This window comes from Carassius carassius, chromosome 2, assembly GCF_963082965.1.
Source record: "Carassius carassius chromosome 2, fCarCar2.1, whole genome shotgun sequence".
In the NCBI taxonomy this organism is placed as follows: Eukaryota; Metazoa; Chordata; class Actinopteri; order Cypriniformes; family Cyprinidae; genus Carassius; species Carassius carassius.
In genome coordinates this window covers 36,296,695-36,303,506 of record NC_081756.1, presented here as the reverse complement: position 1 = coordinate 36,303,506, position 6,812 = coordinate 36,296,695, and the positions used below count along the sequence as shown (strand labels likewise).

Below are 6,812 nucleotides of genomic sequence, written 5' to 3'. Positions count from 1 at the left end.
ATACATTCTACTAAATAATAGCACAATGCCTTTATGTAAAAATGAACTTTTATTTTGACTGGTTTTACTCAGAAGAAACGATAATATGCTTGTGAAGTGACTCAGAACAGTTCTGGTGATGTAGTTTATGTATTTATGTTCTCATTGAGACGGCGGATGCTGAAATTACTGCAAGTTTCACGCTCAGTCTATGTAGTAAACAAACCCGCACGTCTCTGCCATTCATTCATTCACACAGAGACACGCAGAACATACAGGATTCATATTTCAACCATCTTTTGCGGCTTAACATTTAAAGAATGGTCCATACGGAGATTTGATTTGATTAATTTATTCTAACTTTGACACATTCCGTGTTTGTCCATATTAAAATGTAAGTTTCATTATCATGACTGGATTTTGAGATTCCGTCTGCGTTTTCTGCTTCGAGGAAATCATAGCGCTGTGTGCGTCAAGAACCGGGTTGAGCGGGGCCTCGGTACCACCGGTACTTAAAGAAACCTGGTACCATCACATTCTCATTTGTTTAGTACCGAATTGGTACCGAAGTACCGGGTCTTTTGACAACACTAGTCCCATCTCCTTCACACTGCACTTTGATGTCAGCTCAGGTATATTATTCATTTTATACTGACATTGATATTTTTACACAATAAAGAGAGATATTATTGAGTTTACAGGCTAAAGTGGTCTTGCTGTTGTAAACACTGTTGCTATTTTAGAAAAAAATATTTGTCACATTTAAAATATAATTATATTTTAATTAATTTCTGAATTGTTTTTATTTTTATAATGATAATTCAGAGAATGAGAAAATCTGAATAAGCCTTACCAGTGTTGTGGTGATCATTTTTAAGGCACTCTACGTTTAAAAATAAATAAATAAATACTGTAATATAAAAATAGTTTAGTCAAATAACATAAAAAAGACCAGACCCCTCGATGCCAGTGAAACTTTTCTCCCTCAGACAGCATGCTAACATTACTTCTACACTACAGTCTACACACAGCAATATAAACAACATATCTGCATGTAAATAAACCTCAAAATCACATTGCTGAGAATGAAACACCACTTAACAGCTGCCGCGGTGTTGAAAATATCCTCTAACAATTAAAAAATGCACGTGCGGCGTGAGGAATCGTCCCATTCGGATGAGGTCATCGTCAGGTGAAAGGTCATCATGTTGGACATTTTATTTACGGCTAAATTATTATCCATAAATTTTACTAATATTTAGATTGGGCATGGGGCATTCACAAAAGGGCATGTTATTACAAAACAATTAAAGGAAACTGCTTTGACAAAAGGGCACTTTGGGCACCAAGGGGCAAAGGGGCAGGTGCTCAAGCATCGTTTTGTATTATTATCTCAATAAAAAATTGTTAATCATGAACAAATGATGAACAAACAATTAGTAAATGATCAGTATATGATATATTGATGAAGTTGTTAGCTGGTCTGTGTTCAAAAGCACAAACATGCAGATATGCTAAATCACTATTTTTTAGAAGAGTAACTGATTTGTTTTGAAGTGGATAAATGTTTATAAATGCCTTAGTCAGGTGATTCCGGTGGCTTGTGTTAAATCCTTTCACTCATCAGCACAGACTTGTGTTCTGTGTGGAGTGTGTGGGATCTAGTGATGAAGTGAACCTCTCAACCTTCCACTGAAGCTCACATCAGGTGCACAGAGTTAAAGACTCCATGTGTGTCAGAGAGGACAGCTGTCTATACCCTCACCAGTCAGTACTTAGTACACACTACAAAGTGTTCAACACCTGTTATAGATGATGTGTAAACGCATGAATAAATAATTTACAAAGTTTCTGCATCCCCTAATCTAAAGTGTAAACTATTCATCACTTGTAATTGTGTAACATATCATTTTCAGATCTTCCTGTTACATGATCCATCTCATTCCATCACTTTACCCAAGCTTGAATTAATTTTTTTTTTAAATAAATGAACTCTCTGCCACCATTTAATCAGCACTTAACTGTTTATTTTTTATTTTGTTTCCCATGCGACAGCTGCTCACCATAACATGAAAACGCATCATAAACGTAGTCCATTTTTTTTGTGCATTTTATTCCAAGTCTTCAGAAGACGTACGATACCATCATATGAGAAAAATATTTGTTTTCCGTAATCATTATACATTAATAACAGTACATAGCTGCTTATCTATCTATCTATCTATCTATATATGTATATATATATATATATGAAAGAAAAAGAAACAATTTTTTTTAAGAGTGATCTTTTAATTTTGTGGACTGATGGTGTCGTAATTAGAAATATATATATATAACCTCTGTAGCTTTTTAACTTTATTCGGTTATTTCCAGGATAAGATCATCCCCTTCCAAGCTGCTGTTGGCATTGACATGCACCTTGGATATGATGCCTGAGATTGGCGAGTTGACAACTGTCTCCATCTTCATGGCTCTGAGGACGCAGAGAGGTTGACCTTTCTCCACCTTCTGACCTGGCTTCACCTTTACTTCCATCACTTTACCGGGCATGGGGGCTCCAACCTTTCTCCGCATGTCTTTCAAGGCTTTAGGGTGAAAGTGCATCTCCTGGTGGATCAAAAAGCATTTTCCGTCACAAATGTTTTCAAACTGCCTAGCATTTTCTGCTATCAGAAACATATAAGACTAAATTAACCATTAAAATATTTACAATGAGAAAGATCATAACACTAAATGAACCCTTAAAATATTTACAATGAGAAAGATCATAACACTAAATTGAATTAAAACAAACAAACAATAACAACACTAATCCATTGTTTCTCAAAAAAAGAGTACACCTCAAACAAATAATATTTCTGCGTTAATAATTTATATTTTTATATATATACTTAATACTACTTATTAGTTTGTGCCATAGTATCCACCCTATATAACATAATTAATGACGTGGCCACAAAGTCTGAGGCTTCCATTGTCATTCACTTCCATTTATTTTACCTGTACAAAAAAATACTTTTATACTGCTTTACTTTACAAACTGATATTATGATATTATATTATTTTAATGTATTTACAATAATCATAAACAAGCTGGTTTGTTGCACAAACATTTACTGCACTTTGTTGTTCTTCTATTATATATATATATATATATATATATATATATATATATATTTACTTAAAGCAGCTAATGAACTAGAAGTCTCATATTCAAATAAATTAGCTAACGACCGCACTGCAAAATAGGGAGGATAATGGATAGAATGATTTCTGAATGATCATGTGACACTGAAGACAGGATCAATGACATTTCAATATTTCACCATTTTATTGTTTGTACTGTCTTTTTCCCATCCAGAAATAATGTTAATTGCATATTGGATAGATCCATTCATTTTTATTTAACAACTAGAGTTATGAAACTATTGCTCCCTCAACCTCACAGCCATGATAAATAAGGCAGAAACCAGCAACAGTGTTAGCATATGCCATTCATCTGAACTTTTAACAAACAGTCCAGAGATAAATCAGATTTAAATTTAATTTTAAAGATACCAAAACTTTAAATAGCAGAATAAAAATGTTGGACATGCAAAAATTATCTTTGTGTTATGAGGAAAAATGCTCGTTTGTTGTGTTCAAGCAGAAGAAGAGCCCTTCTGAGCATATGTCTCATGATACAAGCGGAAGCAATAATGCAAGTAGCCTAACTCTTTATTAAGAGTAGAAAAGACACAGAGAACTACTGGAGCTCGGGTGGGCTGGTGGTGCAGGGACTAGATGGTCAGCGTGCTGGTGAAGACAGGTGACGGTGAACATCCAGACGAGAAGGGCGAACACCACAAGAACAGCAAACAGGAACTAGAAACCGGAACAGGACTGGAACGGCACACGACGACAGCACTGTGGACACCAAAACAAGGATCTGACAAAGAGAGGCGAGTGCGATGAGTTTTTATAGGTGAGTGAATTGGCAGCAGCTGGTGCGGTGAATGAGATCAGCTGGCGTGCTGATCAGCAGTAACGAGCGGTCACGCCCACTCACACAGAACAACAAATGCACGGGGACACGAAGAAAACAGTGAATTCATGAACCGTGACAATATGCTGAGTAAGTGTCATCATTCTGACTTATCTGAAACTAAGTGTGTTTGGACCTGGGTTTGCCATACTAAGCCAAAGAAGACAATAACAAACAAAATGAGCATCTACAAAGAGAAGAAACCATCTTCCAGGCTAGGACTATTTGAATGTTTGGTTGCCAGCGAGAATATATTATAATGAATGAATAATCTTTAAAATTATGTGTAATGTGTGGGCAATGAAAGTGAGATCTTCAGTTCTATCAATTCATGCTGTTATCTACCAAATTATATTTTTACAAACAGTGTGGCACAGTCACAGTTGCTGTGTCTGTGGCTTAAAAAGTTCTTACACAGCACAACGGACTTTTAATGAAAATGTACACTGTGCTTCCTGATAATTTAAAATATGTTTTTTAGCGCTGCTGCCTCTACGTGATAAACACTAATGACAGCAAGAGCAAGATCATTTTTAACTTATGACAGAAATTATTCACACCTCGAGAGAGAAAAGGGAACATTCGCAAAACACATTTGAATGACTGAGTTTACTGTTTGCGTCAGGATAATTGCTTTTCAGTGATGAAAAAAAAAACAATCTAGAGAGGAAAATAAACAGTGAACAGCTACCTTCAATGCTGCTGTATCCTTGACCAAGACTGAACGTAGCTGGCCATAGTTCAAAAAACATCTCTCTCTGACCTGACTTGTTCAAGTCACCTAAGGCCAAGGCTTTGATATGCAACATTTTCCCTCTCTCCAACTCAACCTGTGAGATGAAAGAGCCAGAGTCATAAAAACATAGCAAATAAAAAAAAAACAGCGAATACAGTAGCTACTGTAGGCATGAGAAATTAAATGCAGTGATTGAGCTGAAAAATAAACAAAACCATATCGGAGCACAATTGGCCAAAAAAATCTAGGTAGATTAAGGGACAAGTGATTAGCAGAGGTCTCTGGGCACAGACATTAGGTCTGTACCATGTGCTGTTTGGCTGTGGAGGATGCTATTTTGGGAAGTGCCTGTGTTCTCCTCAATGACAGCTTAATATAGCTCATGCTAATCTACACTAATCAGCCATGAATAACATCTAATTTGGACAGCTCTACTGGTTGGAGAAACACAATGCCAAATAATTTAAGTTCTTTAGAAATTTGTGATTACTCATGTCAACCGTGGAAGATCTACTTCAGTTTGAAAGGGTACAGAGAAACCTGGTTTGAAAAAGAGATGCAAGTGAACTCTCAATCTAACAGATCTGATGTTTAAAAAGATGTAAAAAAAAAAAAAAAAAAAATTCACGTCCTGTCTAGCTTTTGCTTTGTCTCTGCATTAGGTGCTCTCAGTTCTCGTGGTGCCTGCAGTAGGACTCTGAGACACATTCATGCCTGCCAGGTAACACCCACTTTACTCATAACTGAGTTTTAGGAGCCAAACAGTATGCTAAGCTCCAATCAACACATTTAGAAACACTGTAGGGCATAGCTGGATAGAGATAAAGTTGTACCAGTTTAAAATTATTCATAATCTAGCATGTATAAAAAACAAAAAAAGTACTCTCACTCAACATTACAATGTTTAACTCAGGGTTAATTTTGAGCTGTAAAATAACATTTATGGTTTATCTGACTCCACAAATAGGGCCTAGATGTTCAAATTAATATATTTTGAACACAAAAGAGGCATGCTATTCAATCTTACTATGCTAATCAATTTTTACAACCACAGTCATAAAGTGTGCTAATAAACTTTGTGAAAGTGGAGGCTAGTTGAGGAAACATGAAATCTAATTTTGCTAATCTCCTGGTGAGAGAGCAGTCAGGCTCTTGGCTAAAGCTTGGGCAATGAGCATTGAGAATAGCTGGATGGCTGAAACGTCTGCTCTTGCTCTAATAAAATGATTGATTCTTTTTGTTAAAGACTTTGTCTAGTTTTTCAGAGTGCGAACCATCAACAGTCTCTTCTACATTTTACTGGTTTTCACGCACCTGGACTTACAACTAGCCTTCATCTGAGCGCAACAATATTCCCTTGTCCTCTTGGCTAAAGCTTAAAAGGTCAAATCCCATAGTGTTATAAATTTAACATAGTGAAATATAGTTGAAACAACGAAATAAGGCATTGTGAAAAATACACAGTTCTGCTAATAAGTTTACATACCCCTTGCAGAATATGCAAAATGTTAATAATTTTAACAAAATAAGAAGGATCACAATTTTTTTTTTTTTTTTTAGTACTATACTTAATAAGCTTTTTCACATAACAGATGTTTTCAAATACAGTACTCATTCATCACTCATTCATAAGTCAACATACCCTGGAATCCTATTACTGTGTGTTATTACCTGGATGATCCATGACTGTTTTTGCATTTTGTGATAGCTGTTCAACTGCCCATTGTTCTTCAGAAAAATCCTCCAGCTCCTGAACGCTCTTTTGTTTCCCAACATCTTCTGCATATTTGAACCCTTTCCAACAGTGACTGTATGATTTTCTTTTCACAATGAGCAAAACTGAGAGACTCACATACTATTACAAAAGGTGAAATCATTTACTGATGCTCAAGAACACAATGCATTAAGAGCTGGGGGTGTAAACTTTTTTAATAGGATGATTGGAGTAAATTGTACTTCTTTTGTCTTCTGGGAAACATTTATTTATTTCATGTAGTTTCTGAAGATATGACCTTTAAACAAAATAAGAATAATGTACACATCATCCTGTTCAATACACCCTCTGGATGTAAA

The 6,812-nt window shown here is 35.7% G+C and overlaps 1 pseudogene; it reads right to left on the bottom strand.

Annotated features, from left to right (window-relative positions):
- Positions 1-2,295: 2,295 nt before the first annotated feature.
- On the bottom strand, positions 2,296-6,524 carry LOC132098991 (pyruvate carboxylase, mitochondrial-like; annotated as a pseudogene).
- Between the last annotated feature and the right edge of the window lie 288 nt (positions 6,525-6,812).